The 16679-nt window shown below is 42.9% G+C and overlaps 1 protein-coding gene across 1 annotated transcript in view; it reads right to left on the bottom strand.

Moving 5' to 3' along the window:
- The window catches only part of Fam107b (family with sequence similarity 107 member B), a 268615-nt gene that overhangs the window by 94674 nt on the left and 157262 nt on the right, over window positions 1–16679 (bottom strand). The window lies entirely within an intron of this gene.

The raw sequence follows: 16679 nt of genomic DNA, 5'->3' as shown, positions 1-16679 counted from the left end.
TCAGCCTGTGTAGCAGACAGCTTTAGGTTCGCTGAGATGAACTTCCAGATCAGGCACAATTATGGAGGAAGGGATATTTATTGAAGCTTACAGATCCAGGGGAAGTTCCATAAAGGCAGAAGAAGCTGGCCTGCCTTCACAGGACCAAGCACAGAGAGAGAAGCACAAGCCCAAAGGCCAAAAGCCACAGCACACTTCAGGAACTCCAGCTAGGCACACTTTGCATATCTTTAGATTGAAATCTGAAACCTACCACCACACCTTAAGAGCCACCCCATGACATGGCCTTCAGCCAGGTGGCTTAAGATGCAAACTACAAACAATAAAGAACTGAATATATTGGGGGCCATCTATTCAAACTACCACATTCTGCCCCTGGTCCCCAGTAGATTTATAACCATTACACATTGTAAATTATACTGAGTTTAATTTCAAAGGTCCCCACAGTCTTGACCAATTTAAGATATTAAGACCTGTAAAATCAAACAAGTTAAACACTTTTAACATATAAAGGCACAGAGTAAACATTTTCAACTGGTATAAGGCATAGCAAGGAGAGACTAAAAACAATGCAAACTTAACCACCATCAAACAAACATCAAACTTCTGCAGTTTAAGTCCAATACAACCAAAGACTGACAGTCTCCAGATTTTCTAATTATGCCCCTCCAGCTGGGCAGAGTAGCCAGGGAACACTTCCATCTTAGGCCAAAAGTGCACTCTATGGTGGCCCTTGCATTGTCCTGGTACAAAACATCTTCAGGTCTTCATGCAAACCACGGTCCATCTTCCAAAGGCTCTTTCAGCCTATCAGGGCATCAGGCCCTACCTCATGCAGCATCTCAGCAGCAGCTCCTGGAACCGTGTGCAATTCACGACCACTGCTCACATTTTTCATGCTTCTGAAACCAATACCAGGTGTGCAGGACACAGCCATATTCTTAATTCACAGACAAAATAAATCATAACCTTGAAAAGCAGGTTCCTTCTCCAGTCAACTCTTTCCAAAAGTGTTTGCATTCCTATGATAGTCTTTCCTCAGGCATCCTTTCCATGCTAAAGCAATTGGATCATCTTCCTTTAAGATTGCTAATGTGTTTGACAATAGCAGATTCAGTAACCTAAAACCAGTCTCAGTGCCTGTAATTTTAACTTGTTTGAGGTTTTCCAGCTTAAAATCTTAAATCTCTCAGTCTAATATCTCTAGCCAAGCACATCGGTCCATTACAAATTTAACCTTGATTAAACTCTCTGGGCCCGGGCAGTCTTTCCTTCCTCTTAGAAAGCTCATAAGTCAAGCCTCGAAGTTCAATGCTGTCTGCACTTAGCATTCTCAGACTGTCATCAGAATAGTCCCTAAAATTGTCTTACCACTCCAGAAGACATCTTCAGTTGCAAGCACCAAGTCCATGCCTATTCCTCCAAAACAAAGGTTCCAAAAGATCAACATCCACATGGCCAGGTTCATCTCAGTCCACTCCTCGGTACCAAGTTCTGTAGCAGACAGCTTCAGGTTCACTGAGATGAACTTCCAGATCAGGCACAGTTATGGAGGAAGGGATATTTATTGAAGCCTACAGATCCAGGGGAAGTTCCATAATTGCAGAAGAAACTAACCTGCCTTCACAGGACCAGGCAGAGAGAGGGAGAAGCACAGCCTAAAGGTCCAAAGACCCAGCACACTTCAGGAACTCCAGTTAGGCACACTTTGCATATCTTAAGATTGAAATCTGAAACCCACCACCACACCTTAAGAGCCACCCTGTGACATGGCCTCCAGCCAGGTGGCTTCAGATGCAAACTACAAACAATAAAGAATTGAATATATTGGGGGCCATCTATTCAAACTACCACAGCCTGTATGTCACTCAGAGGGAAAACAGTATGACGGTTCATCCTAGCAATGCCTAAGTGAAGATCTGTCCTAGGAACATCTACTACCCAAAAGACCCAGCGACCCAGAGAAGAGCGGCCAGTGCAGACATGGAAATGGTCACAAGAGAATGTTAATATGTGGAAGAAGAGAGCCATGTATCTCAGTCAGGCTTTGAATTTTAAAGGCATATAAAATAGCTCATTTCCTAATGTTCTTAATGTTCAACAAAATGTCAAGCCCGTCTTTTTCAACATGAGCACTAAATATTACTAAGACATCACTTGTCAATGAGCTGCCAACACCAGTGGCAAAGCAGTCTTCTGAAGAATGGAACATTATAAAATGTCTCTTGTCAACAGTCATACTACTTGCCCCCAAACAAGTGGGGGCCAATTTCAAAAACACGAGGTGGACTATTCAAAAGCCACCAGAGTGTTGCAAATGACCTATTAATACCGTAAACAATGGATTGAACACAGGAATAATAATAATAATAAATTCAGGAAGCTCACCAGAAATTGTAAGAAACATAGAAGCTTTTCTAAGGTCAGTTGAAAAGGCTAGAGACAACATAGCAGAGCCAGTTCTTGCTGGGCCAAGGTCTGGTCTACCCTGTTGTTTCTCAAGTTCAAAAAACTTGAGGGGGGGCTGGAGAGATGGCTTAGCGGTTAAGTGCTTGCCTGTGAAGCCTAAGGACCCCAGTTCGAGGCTCGGTTCCCCAGGTCCCACGTTAGCCAGATGCACAAGGGGGCGCACGCGTCTGGAGTTCGTTTACAGAGGCTGGAAGCCCTGGCGCGCCCATTCTCTCTCTCTCTCCCTCTATCTGTCGCTCTCAAATAAATAAATAAATAATAAAAATTTAAAAAAATAAAATAAAATAAAATAAAACTTGAGGGGGAGGGGTCAGAGACTCAGCAGTTAAGGCGCTTGCCTGCAACGCCCAACGACCCAGGTTTGATTCACCAGTACCCACATAAAGCCAGATGCACAAAGTGGCGCACCCATTCTGTCTCTCTCTTTCCTTACAAATAAATAAATAATTAAAATAGATTTTAAAACTTGGGGGTCAACACCTAAGAAGAACGAACATCCCAAAGTAGCATTCCACATTTTGTTATAATAAGTTGCACTTAGGGCAAATGTGGCCAAATAATTTGAGCAGCTGGTCACATGGGGCTAAAAACAAAGAGATGGGGCTGGAGGGAGAACTCGGTCGGCAAAACGTTTGCCTCACAAACCTGAGGACCCAAGTTAGATCTCCAGTACCCACACAAAATGCTGGACATGGTGGCTCATGCCAGTAAGACCAGCACTGAAGAGGCAAAAGCAGGGGGACCTCTGGAGCTTTGTAATTGGCGAGATCCAGGCCAATGAGAGACCCTGTGTCAGAAAAGGTGAGATATTTCTAATAACCTCAGGTTGTTTTCTGGCCTACACACACAAACACAGATACACGCATAGATAAAATACATACATAAATAACAAAGCTGGGTAGGACTATGAATTTAATCACATAGAGATCTAATTTTACAAAAGCACATATAAGGGTAATGGAGATAGACACTGAGGACACTCAACACTTACCAAGCCCAAGATCCAGAGGCTCCTAAGTGCCCATCACTGAAGTAGATAAAATACTCCAGCATGGATCAGGGAATTTTGCAGAAGAGGGGCAGAAAGATTATTAGAGCCACAAGTTGGGACATTTTGCACAGAGACATTGCCTCTCTCCCCCCATAATGCATGACCCACAATCCCCATGGGGGTGACCTGCATCCCCAACGAGGAAGGCCTCTTCAGAAAAGGGGCAGGGAGGAGGGAACGGATGGTGCTAACATGTGCTGTTTACATCCTAAATATGTCCACATCTAAAAAAAAAAGCACACACACACACACACACACACACACACATAGTAAAGTTTATTTATTTTGCCCAATAAATATTCAAGAGTAAGAATTCCTATTGGTCTGTTGACTGATATGCATGACAATAACTCACAATGTGTGTGTGTGCGCGTGTGTGTGTGTGTGTGTGTGTGTGTGTGTGTGTGTGCTAGCCCTGCCAATTTTCCACCTTGACACTAAATCAATGCTGTGTCTCCAGGCCATCTTTGATTTCTTCTTTGACCCTAAGACGCAGCCTCATCCAATGCCCCACACCTCCCTGGGCGGTGAGCAGAGCCTGAGGTTGGCTCAGCTCTGGAATGACTTCATTGCAGAATTGCTCTAGCCACGGACCGTCAGTCATGAATATGACTCTGCTGGCAGCTCTGCAGGGGACTCATAAGAACAGAACAGGAGGGACCAGCCCTGCTTTGCAGCTGTGACATGATGTGCCAAAATAGGCATTAATGTCGCGTGCAAGAGAAACAGGCGGAAGAGACAGAGAGGATTTGCTTGTGTTAGAGCCGAGCTGCATTTTACAGCCCAGATCAGATTTCTTGATGTTTTTTTCATGGTGAAATTCTAGTGGTTTGGGGAGTCTAGTGCTGTTGCTTAAAAGGGTGGAGGGGGAAGTGCCACTGAGGAATAATTGAATAAATAAATATTCAGGAGCATTTTAGCCCAGATCCACCCAGTTTGACACAAGCCCAACCATCCAGGCCCACATGCAGCTGCTCATGGATAAGCGAACAGCTTATTTCCACAGGGCTGCTGAATAATCAAGGCTTAAGAGGTGAAATCCTAATGGAACCTGATCCTTTCCTTCCATCACTAGAAAACATACAGCTGTACATCAAAGCCAGAATGTCTTCCTCCTTCATTAGGGCTGAGGGAGGCTGGGGACACTGGGCCCCCACAAGGTACACTTGGGACTCTTTCAAGGCAGTGATTGTCCCGGAGCTGGCAGAGTGGAGCACGAAAAATCCTCCTTCTGTTGCACTCATGATTTTATCTGCTTTGTCAAGGGCTGGTCACTGCTGGTCACTGCTGGCCACTACCAGGCCCTGGGTGGCCTTGGATTGACACAAGCCTCTCTTCATGTAGCATGAATGAAATGAGGTTCTTCCCCTTGCCTTTGTTTGCAATATACAATTCATTAGAGAAACAATCAAAACAATGCTGTTTTATATTTCAATGGAGGTAGAGGGTGGGGGGAAGGGTTCAATCATACTGTGCAGTTGTCCAAGAGCAGAAAATCTTGGAAATTAGGTGGCAAAGACCTTATTTTCCAATATTTGTGCTATTTGGTTTCTCATTTTGTGGTCTCAGTTATCCTGTAACCTGACTTTTAATCTGGCATTAGAGATAGGCCATTTTATTGCTAGAGATACCATACCCTGTAAGTCTCAGGGTATCGCAGCAAAGGCCTTTAAGTCATACACACAAAGGACCCCGGAGCACAGGATGGCCCATTGGCCTCAGTTCATTTCTGATCTGTGTCCACAGGAGCTGCTCCTCTCTCATTCCATTTCTGAGTCATTTATGACAAACCCTCGTTATTTGTTTTCTTCTGAGCTTATGAGTTACATTCCCTGTTTACATAAACATCTGCCTCTTAACAGGATGCTCTTAATTAGAGACAGTGATGGCCTGAAGGTGGGTTTCAGACCAGATAGTTACAAGGTAGACCCTGGTGGATTTATTTCCTTCTAGGCACCAATTACCACCCAGGCAATTTGGGTAAATTGCCATTGCTTGGAATAGTAGAGTATAAATTGTGGTCAAATGATTAGAAAGGAAACTTTTCAAAATGCATGTCATTAATTCATACAGTATTGCAATCTAATTTCACCGAAATAAACCTTAATCACAGTCCTAGTTTTTTTTTTAAATTTCCCAAACTGTTTAGCATTAGCATTATACTATAATCACTAGAATGACTTTACAAAGTGACCTGATGATCATCAGACAGAATGAGACAAATAGAATATAACAAACGCCATGCAAATATCTATTAAAATAGCAGCTCTGGGCTATGAAGATGGCTCAGTGGTTACAAGCACTGGCTGTATAAACCCGAGGACCCGTACCCAAACAACAAATGTCAGTAACCCTACTGCTTATAGATGCACCAATGAGAGATGGAGTCAGGAGAATCCCAAAGCTCAAAGGCCAGCTATCCTGGCATTCATGAAGGCAAAACAAGGAAGAAGATAGAGACAAAGATTCCCGAGGGTGTCCCGTGACTCATCCTCCACACATGGGCCACGGCGTGCACACACCCACACATGCACACTAACCCATACACATACACACTCTACTATCTCTGCCAGATAAAAAAGATAGAAATAATGTGAAAAGAGTCCACTTAGAGAGTAAAGCAAAGAAGGAAATGAATCCACACTTTGAAGAGATGGTCATGGGATTTGATTGGCTCTAATTAGAGGACATAATTGACAGCTATTACAGAGAATGAGCTTGAATTCAGGGGGCCTGGGGCATCAATGTAGAGTCCACCGCTGGTAAAGCTATTGCAAGCAGAGGATCGATACAGCAGACTGTTGGGGAGATGATGACGTAAAGAATGAAACCAGCCTCTGTGTTTATGTAAGAAAAACCCTTCCATATTAGGAATAGAAACCTGGGCAGGATACCCTCAAATTTCTTGGAAGAGGGATAATGAATGTGGGATACTGGATACTGTATTTTGTTTATTAGGGTACCTGTATATGTATTTTGTTTTGTTTTGTTTTGTTTCAGGTAGGGTCTCACTCTAGCCCAGGCTGACCTGGAATCCACTATGGAGTCTCAGGGTGGCCTTGCACCACTGGGATCCTCCCACCTCTGCCTCCGGGGGGCTGGTGTGTGCTGTATATGTGTTTTTTCCTTTTTAAAATCAGTACACATAAATTGTACAAAAATAATGGGCTTTATTGTGGTACTTTCATAATGCATATAATAAACATTGCTCGTACTGATTATCCCATGAAAAGAGTCAAAATTTAAATTTAAAAAAGATGTTAAGGCTTTTGTACATGCACATATTGTAGGTTGGGCATATTCCCCTCATACTTCCCACTTCTTGTCCCTCCCCTTCCTATTAGCCCTTACACAAATCCATCCTTTTATTTATCAAAATATTTTTATTTATTTATTTGAGAGAAGGAAAGAAAGGGCATTGCTTAGCACTGCAAAGGAGCATGTGCCATTTTGCATATCCATCTTGACATGGGCCAGAGGGAGTTGAACCTGGGATGACATGCTTTGTAGGCAAGTATCTTTAACCACCAAGCCATCTCCTCAGCCCAAGAATTCTTTCTTCCTTTTTTTTAAAGTACCTTAAAAAATTTATTTATTTGAGAGTGACAGAAAGAGAGAGAGAGAGAGAGAGAGAGAGAGAGAGAGAGAATGAGCGCCCCAGGGCCTCCAGTCACTAAAAACAAACTCCAGATGTGTGTGCCACCTTGTGCATCTGGCTTACATAGGTCCTGGGGCATACAAGCCTCCAACCCTGGGTCCTTAGGCTTCACAGGCAAGCACTTAACCACTAAGCCATCTCTCCAGTCCCCAAGAATTGTTTCTTTCTTTCTTTTTTTTTTTGGTTTTTCGAGGTAGGGTCTCACTCTAGCCCAGGCTAACCTAGAATTCACTATGGAGTCTCAGGGTGGCCTCGAACTCACTGCAATCCTCCTACCTCTGCCTCCCAAGTGCTGGGATTAAAGGCGTGCATCACCACGCCCGGCTAGATTTATTTCTTAATGAAGGAGTTAGTTCATCAGAGGGCATAGACATTCAGTTTTGACATCAAGCTGCCAAATTGCACAAAGCTATTAACAAATCCACAATCCTAATCAGTTTCTAACACTTTTTCTTTTTCTAGTTTTTGTTGTTGTTTTGTTTTTCGAGGTAAGGTCTCACTCTGCCTCAGGCTGACCTGGAATTCACTATGTGGTCTCAGGGTGGCCTCGAACTCACGGTGATCCTCCTACCTCGGCCTCCTGAGTGCTGGGATTAAAGGCGTGCGCCACCACTTGCCCGGCAAGTTTTTTGTTTTTTTTGGAAGGACAGTGTTTATTATCTGTACAAATCTGCTCGTACTGTCTTGTAATTGGTGCTGACAGCTTCCGCCAGGTTGGCCGGGCTCCTTGGTCTTCAGCGCGGACCTGTGGGAAGGCAGCGGGCGCGCTCGTCCTCCGTGGAGCCGGCGGCGCCGTCGGGACCGATCTTGTGTCCCGGGCGGCGGGAGCTCGGCCGGCGGGCGCCGTGCGGTCCACGTGGCGCGATCACCAGCAGCTGGAGGGCAGGGAGGCCCGGCCGCAGGGTCAGGACGTCCCCGAGGCCGGCACGTGCTTCTCGGCGGCCGCAGCCTCCGCCTCCTCTGCTGAGCCTCGGAGCCTGGCTGGCGGGGGACTGCGGGCGGCCCTTTCAGCCGCGGACGCCTGTCCAGAACAGCCCTGTGCCCTGCTGCCCCATGTCACGGGCGCTGGACAAAGCGGGTGAGGCCCCCGGACGTCCTGTCCACTGCCAAGACTCTTGGGCCTTTTCTCAAGCCTATTTGGTTTCCTGTTTGTTTAGGACAGCAGGCGCCAGGGCCACCTTCTTCCCTTTAGGCATCTTGCTTTGTTGGAGGAGAGAGCTTTCTAGTTTTTTTTTTTTATTGTATTTGATTTATTTATTAGATAGAAAGAGATAGGGAAAGAGGCAGAATGTGTGTGTGTGTGTGTGTGTGTGTATGTGAGAGAGAGAGAGAGAGAGAGAGAAAGAAAATGGGCCAACCAGGGCCTCTAGCTGCTACAAACAAACTCCAGACACATGTGCCACATTGTGCATCTGGCTTACATGGGTCCGAGAGAATTGAACCTGGGTCTTTTGGCTTTGTCAGCAAGTGCCTCTAAGCAATCTCTTTAGACCTTTTTTTTTCTAGTTTTTAATGCCTCTCTCTCTCTCTCTCTCCATACACACACACACACACACACACACACACACACACACACACATATATATTTACATACACATATATATACAATCCATATATATGGATTTTAATTCCAAGCAAGTTTAGAGTTAAGTCTAAACATGATTAAGTAAACAAAAGTCATAGTATTATCATTTTTTTATGTTCACAAGGAATCATTTGTATGTATCTTATATTTTCAATATTTTGATTATCTAAAATAGTTTGACTTGGTTAATAGATTTATAGTCATGTTTTTAAGCCAACATAGTAAAGCTAAATTTAAAATAGTTTAGAAGAGCTTAAGCAAATCTAAGATTATATCTATAAACACATACGCATATATTACATGTGAGTTATCTATTACAAATCTTGGGAAGATTTTTTTTTTTAAAATTTAATTTATTAGTTTTCTTTTCAGCAAATACAGGCAGTTTGGTCTTGGGAAGATTTTTATGTTTAAGAAATATACAACTGAGGCGTGGGGAACAGCTAGCTCAGTTGGTAAAGTGTTTGCCTCACAAGCATGAGGACCGGAGTTCCATGCCTGGTACCCATGTGAAAGTGCTTAGCGTAGTGGCATGTGCTTGGCATCCCATTATGAGGTGACAGAGACAGACAGAACCGTGGAGCTCACTGGCCAGTCACATTAGCTTAACTGGCCAGCTTCAGGCCAGTGAAAGCTCCTTCCTCAAAAAACGTAGACGTCATTTCTGAGGAATGATTCCTGAAGTTTCCCGCTGGCTTCCACATACATGTACACCCTCGTACACATGCGCACATGTGTACATGTGTGCACACACACGTGCAAATATAAAAAGAAAAGACTATAAAGATTTATAATCTATGATATTTCAAGGAGTGTAAGTTTATATATGGTATCATATATTTGTGAAGGCTATGAAATGTCCCATTAAAGTTCTGAGCATTATATCTAGCATAATATGATTCATAAATTTAAAGAAATATTATACTTTTAATTGTACTTTTATTTATTTTATTTTTTCAAGGTAGGGTCTCACTGTAGCCCAGGCTGATCTGGAATTCACTATGTGGTCTCAGGGTGGCCTCGAACTCACAGCAATCCTCCTACCTCTGCTTTCCAAGTGCTGGGATTAAAGGCTTGAGCCATCATGCCTAGTTTGTACTTTTATTGTTGAGGTAGGGTCTCGGTGTAGTCCAGACTGACCTTGAATTCACTATGTAGTCTCAAGCTGACCTCGAACTCCCAGTGATCCTCCTTCCTCGTCTCCTGAGTGCTGGGATTAAAGGTGTACACCACCAAGACTGGCTTTAAATGTACTTATTAGGATCAATATTAAAATTAAAATACACATAAGTCACCAAAGTGCACTTTTTCCACTTGAGACATGAACTGTATGCATCTTCTTTGAGATTACCCATAAATGAATTACGTGCATTATAATAAAACTCCACAGGATACTGTGCATGAACAGGAGTTTCCTTGGCTGAAGAATTTTCCAGTCTATTGTAAAGCCGAGGGCAATAATTAAGATGTTCAAGAAAACACACTTTAGCAGTGTGTTCTAAAGTAAGCTCTTTCTGCCCCCCACACAATGTGAAGACTGGCGTGTTGAGCTGACTCTGCCTTCGCTTCCTTCTGGCCTTAAACAGTGGAAATAGAATTAGAGGGAAAAAAAAAATAGCTGAAATGCAAGATTTACTACAGTGATCAGTAGCAAAATGTAGGATTGCCAACAAATGCCCACTGCTCCCAACAAGTAAGAACTAAAGCAGCCACACCGGAGGAGCTGCTTTTTATACGGGTAGGCATATTCCAGAGCTCCCATTTCCAAACCAGAAAGCTGGCACCGCTCAGCAGCGCCATTTGTCACTCTACTTTATGCCTGCAGAAGTGACACCGGCTCCCTGCTCCTGCCAGTCCACTAGGACGGACTAAACCCTCCGGAACTGAATAAGCCCTTTCCTTCCATAAGCTGCTTCTTATCAGGCCTTTCATCCCAGCAACGAGGAAGTTAACAATATCATCCTACAGAACTCCTTAAGAGAACAAGCAAATGCGCTACACCTGAATTGCTGGTAACACTACAAGGAGACATCACCAGTGCAGAAATTACCCGGAGAAAAATTTACACAAGCTAATGCAGCCGAACATGTTTCTGGATCTTGAAGTGCCTTGAAATAATCATGAGAAATTTAATGACTGATGAAGTTATTTCATTGAGCAGTCCATAAATTAACTCAATTTGTGAACTAATTAATTTATTGATAAATGAGAGGATATGAACACATGAGCTAATTCTAATCCATAGAATACTAAATTAGCTTTCCACTAAACAAACTAAATTTACTAATTTGTAATAGGTGGATTAACAAATATTTGTGGAGCAAATGAATACATAGATAAAGCAAAGAAATTCCTCCTTTCCCCTCAGACTTCAGGAAAGAGACATGATGTAGCAGAAGGATCACAAGGCCAATCTGGAGAAGACACCTAAAGGATGTATTATTCTCTAACCTAAACTCAACTATTTTTCCCCCATAAGGCATTCAGAGAAGATACTGATTCAATAAATTTATGCAATTAAGCTCACATTTCTTCCATTTCCCACATAGTAAGAAATTTAAAACATTTCTGATCAACTATAACAATCCATTGTGGAGCATAAATGCAATTTAGGGAAGGGATGAAACAGTGGTAACATATACACCAGCCCTGAGGAATTCAGCCCCAGAAGTGACCCCTTAAACCAATTTCTATACTATTATAAACTGGAATGTGCTGTTTGTTCTCTAATTGTGTTATACTTTCAAGATATCACTATTGATCTTTTAATGTATGAAGTAACTTTTAAGATTTCAAAGCATGCATTCAGTAGCCAGATTTGGAAAAATAGGCTAATGGGCCTGGGTTTCTTCACATGGAGGCAGCAGTTCTATAAGGAGAATGAAAGGTAGTGAATTTCTGATTTTAGTAGGGCCAGCTTTCCTATGCACAGCACTGTAAACTTAAAAAAATAATTACCCAGGTGACCAAAAGCCGGCAGAAACTGAGGGCGAGCAGTCAAGTTCATACTTCTGACCCCGATGAAAAGTTATATAACAGATGTATCTTTTTGCATGTTTGTGTGTGGTGTGTGTGCTCATATGTGTGTGCACAAACACGCACATGCATGTAGAAGCCAGAGGACAGCCTCACATGTTGTTCTTCAGGTATGCTGTCCATTTCTTTTCTTATATTTATTTATCTTTTACAAGTAGAGAGAGGGGGTGTATTGGTGCACTAGGACCTCTAGCTGCTGTAAATGAACTCCAGACGCATGCACCACTGCATCTGGCTTTATGTGGGATACTGGGGAATCGAACGCTGGTCTTTAGGCTTTGCAGGCAAGTACCTTCACCACTAAGCCACAGCTCCCGCCCTCAATCTCTGTTTTGTTTTGTTTTGTTTTTTTTTTTTCCGAGGTAGGGTTTCACTCTAGCTTAGGGTGGCCTCGAACTTACGGCTATCCTCCTACCTCTGCCTCCTGAGTGCTGGGATTAAAGGCATGCTCCATAAATAAATAAAAATAAACCAAAAAAATATTTTTTTAAAAAAAGGGTTGGAGAGATGGCTTAGTGGTTCAGTGCTTGCCTGTGAAGCCTAAGGATCCCAGTTCAAGGCTTGATTCCCCAGGACCCACATTAGCCAGGTGCACAAGGGGGCACACGCGTCTGGAGTTCATTTGCAGTGGCTGGAGACCCTGGTGCACCCATTCTCTCTCTCTGTCTATCTGCCTCTTTCTCTCTGTCGCTCTCAAATAAATAAATTGAAAAAGTTATTTAAAAAAATAAAAATAAAAAAATAAAGGCATGCGCCACCACGCCTGGCTTCAATCTCTTTTTGAGACAGGGTCTCTCATTGGCTTGGAGCTCACCAGTTAGGCCAGACTGCCTGCCCAGTGAGCCCTAAGGAGTCTTCTGCCTCTCCCCAGTGCAAGCCTTACAGGTACATGCTATCAAGCCAAGTGCTTTTACGTTGTTTACATGGTGCTGGGGATTGAACTCGAGCCTTTACACTTGAAAGGCAAGCATTTTACTTACTGACTGAAAGATTTTTCCCAGCTTTGCATCTACTTTTAGTCACTGAATTCTTGGTAATTTGTTACACAGCCTAAGATAACTAGTCCATTCTCCCACTGAGATGGGCATCAATTTCAAGCCACGAGATTGCTAAAGTGTACCCCAAGTACAATTTACAAAATTACTTCTTTAATTTTCAGTTGCTTCTTGATTTTTAGCTTCTAGGAGTTTCCGTTATTTTCTGCAATTAGCAATGTACTTAAAAAACTCTTAGCCAGGCATGGTAACTCCCGTCTCTCATGCCAGTACTCAGGAGGCTGAGGCAGGATTGCTAGGAATTTTGGGTCAGTCTTGGTAATGTAGTGGGTTCCAAGCCAGCCTGGGCTGTAGAGTGAGGCCAGCCTCAAAACAAAGAAACAAGAAATTTTTTGTTAACATTTTTTTTTCCTGAGAGCAGCTTAGGTTAAAATGGGTATGCAACCTGTTAATTCTTATACAGAGTGGAATGTCCTCCACCTGATAGTTTCCATGTTATAAAGTCCTCCATTTTGCTAGAAATTGAAGACCTCATTAGAGATTGCACATAAACTGAATGCATTATGCTCCTTGTTTTTTATTTTCTGTCCCTCAGAAGACATCCCCATTCCCACAGCTCAAATATTACCTCTATGTGAATGGAAAGCCAAGTGCCAATCTTCACTCAAAATACAAAGCTACAGACTGGCTACTTTTTACAATATTGTTCTTGAAGGCCTTGTTACTTAAAAATTTATTATTATTGCTTTAATATTTTATTTACTTTTTTATAATCAAAGAGAAAGAGAGAAGGATAGAACTTGCACTACAAACATACTCCAGACCCATGTGCTGTTCTGTGCATCTGGTTTTATGTGGGTACAGGGGAATCAAACCCAGGCTGTCAGGTTTTGTAAGCAAGTGCCTTTAATCACTGAGCCATCTCTCCAGACCTATTATTATTGAAATGGGGTATTGCTATGCAGCTTAAGCTAGCCTAGAACTTTCTATGTAGCCCAGGTTGGCTTTGAACTCATAATTCTCCTGCCTACGTCTTCCAAAAGCAGGGCAAACCTGACATTAAGTACATTAGTCCCCTAAATTCCTGCTACCAAATTGTTACATCCTTCAGATACTTTGTTTTCTAACCATGTTCTAATGCTTTCCTTATTTAAGAAGTGACCATGAGCTTCCTATTTTTCTCACATTGGCTTCCTTCTCATCACTGCTGCTTACCAATAAATACCCTGGATCCAGTCCCCATGATCCCATGCCTAAATATCACATTATTTTCTCTTTGCTGCCTGTGACTGTTAATCTCTATTGTCAGCTTGACTGGATCATGAATTAAGTGAGAGACATGCCTCTAGAGCAGGTTTTTGAGGGTATTTCCAGGAAGGATTAACTGAGGGGGGAAAACCTTTCCCCAGAGTGGTCAGCCCTCCAATCAGCTGCCTATATAGGAAGAGGTTCCATGAAAAAAAAATGTCCCTTTCTGCCAGGCTGCCCTTGCTCCTTGCTGGTATGGGCATCTACCCTCTTGCCACCATCCTTCACTGCCATTGGAACCCAGCTTCTTAGGCCTTCCAATGTGGACCGAAGACTCGTCAGTGCCAGGCTGGGACTCCTGAAGCATTCCGCCTCATAGACTGAGCAGCTACAGGGTTCCCAAGCCCTCCAGCCGACACCAGCCATCACCGCACTGAAGAGGCACTATGTAAGCCAGCCTGATAAATCCCCTTATAAGATATATTCATCCCAATAGCTCTGTTCCTCTAAGGAAACTAACACAGAACTCTTTCTTAGCACACTCGCATTTATTCACCTTTACTCATGATGCCTCTTCCATCTAGATTGTTCTCTGCCATCAACATTTCCCCTACCTTTAATCATCCAGCTCACAGGCTGCTTCCTTCCGGCACCTTCCTATGACTAACCACATCAAAGGCATCTTGCCCCTCTCTCCACTTAAACAGCACAGGAACGTGGGGTCCGGCCTGCTGCCTTGTCTTTGTCTGTCCTAGGCTCCCCACACGGAAGTGCCCAATATATTGTCGAAGCTGGTGACTTACATTTGCAAGGCTGCTGTCTGTTCCTGCTTCAGAAAGTGGAGAAATGGACTCAAGAAGTCTAGTACAAGGAAGTAACATAGAAAATTGTAAAAATTATCAAGATGTCTTATCTCAGGCTTGAGAGATGGCTCAGAATTTAAGATCATTCCTGTGTAAGCATAAGAGATTGAGAAGACCCCTCAAGGTTGATCCCCATGACTCACATAAACAGCTAAGAGTAGTCACATCATCTATATCCCACAGGAGAGCAGAAACCCGAAAATGACCCGAATTGACAAAAAATAGCAAGCTTCAGATCAGTGAGAGACTCCAGCTCAAACAGAAATGGAAAGAGTGATCGATCATAATAGAACACCTGCCATTACCTGCGACACTGCAGGTGACCACAGGGATGTTTTATGGGTACACACATGTGTATAAACACACACACGTACATCACATCACACCTCGTACACATAACACACAAGACAAAGAGTACGTTTCTTATCTCTAGGATCTACCAGACCCTGGGTCCACATTGCATCTCACTCTTTGATTTCCTTTTCATTCCAGTTCTAGCCTTGCTTCACATCTGAGGGCTTCCTGCTTATGACTGGTGATGCCTTGAAACTTTCTCCAGTAAAGGCAGCTTCACTGGTTGCCATGGGATGTGGAATGTCCCCTAAAGCTCTTTATGATGTACTTATCACCCAGCTTCATGTCCCATTATGCTTTACTCTCCCCCACACCCGTTCATACATCCAAGGACAGTCATCTCTGGATTGGCACCTTCCTTTGGAGCACACAGTGCTGGCCCCACGACCTTTAAAGCCTTGTCTTCGCTCACAAAGGCCCATCTTATATCTAGTGTTATTTGGAGGTACTAGAGATGGAACTCAAGGCCTTGCACATGCTAGGAAAGTGTGCTAGCTCTGAGTTACGCAGCCAGATTTATCTCAACTTTGAAACTCACTGGGATTACCTTCTCTTGAAATTTCTCTAACTTCCACTCCCACACTTCCTCAGTAATACACTACTTGAGCTCTTGTCCTAAGTAACATCTGTCAGGATTCATTTGTATTTAATATGGAATATGGTCATGGCAACGCAAAATATTCATTAAATTATTTCTATGTAGCAGGCATACCTATATTTACCTATATTTACTCATCAACTCCCATAGCAAGCCTTTTAGATGAGGACAAATAGATGAGGAAACTAAGAAATTGCATAGCTTGTTCAAGGTCCCAAAGCAAGTATGTGGCTGAGCCAGGACTTGAACTCCAAGTGTTTAACTCCACAGCCTGAATTATTAACATACTATAATATCAAAGCTTCCCTGTGGGGTATGTAACTACATGTGTATATTACAGACCATTTGACAAAAATTAAAGGTTTTGTGAATGCACAATGACCAAAATTTAATTCAAAATCAAATGCATAATGAATCGCAGGTGCTCTGTCAATGCTTACTTGCGTTGCATCATGTGCCTTCGATGCAGCCCTCCTTCCAAAAGCACATGTACACTTTGTACCGTGCATGCTTCTCACACCACAGAATGCCCACGAGTGCTGCCCCAAACACCTTGCATCACATTTGAGTTGTATGCTATGAATTACAGTACTTTTACTGAACAGACAAAGTTTTCCACTTTCAAAGAAGCATGATAGCTTAATTAGGAAATTTAGTAATTTTCCTACCAACATTCCTTGGCATATAAGCTTCAAATTAGCATATCTGTGGATCCATTTAGGTTAGAAAAACCAGTACATCCAACTCACTAGCATGCAAATTTGAGTTTGTCCCATAATAAGATCACCAGGCCTGTTTAAGGTGGTATGGCCATAGATGATA

This window comes from Jaculus jaculus, chromosome 15 (assembly GCF_020740685.1).
Source record: "Jaculus jaculus isolate mJacJac1 chromosome 15, mJacJac1.mat.Y.cur, whole genome shotgun sequence".
Taxonomy (NCBI): domain Eukaryota; kingdom Metazoa; phylum Chordata; class Mammalia; order Rodentia; family Dipodidae; genus Jaculus; species Jaculus jaculus.
Note: the sequence above shows the minus strand (reverse complement) of the source record. Positions and strands in the feature narration are given on the sequence as shown.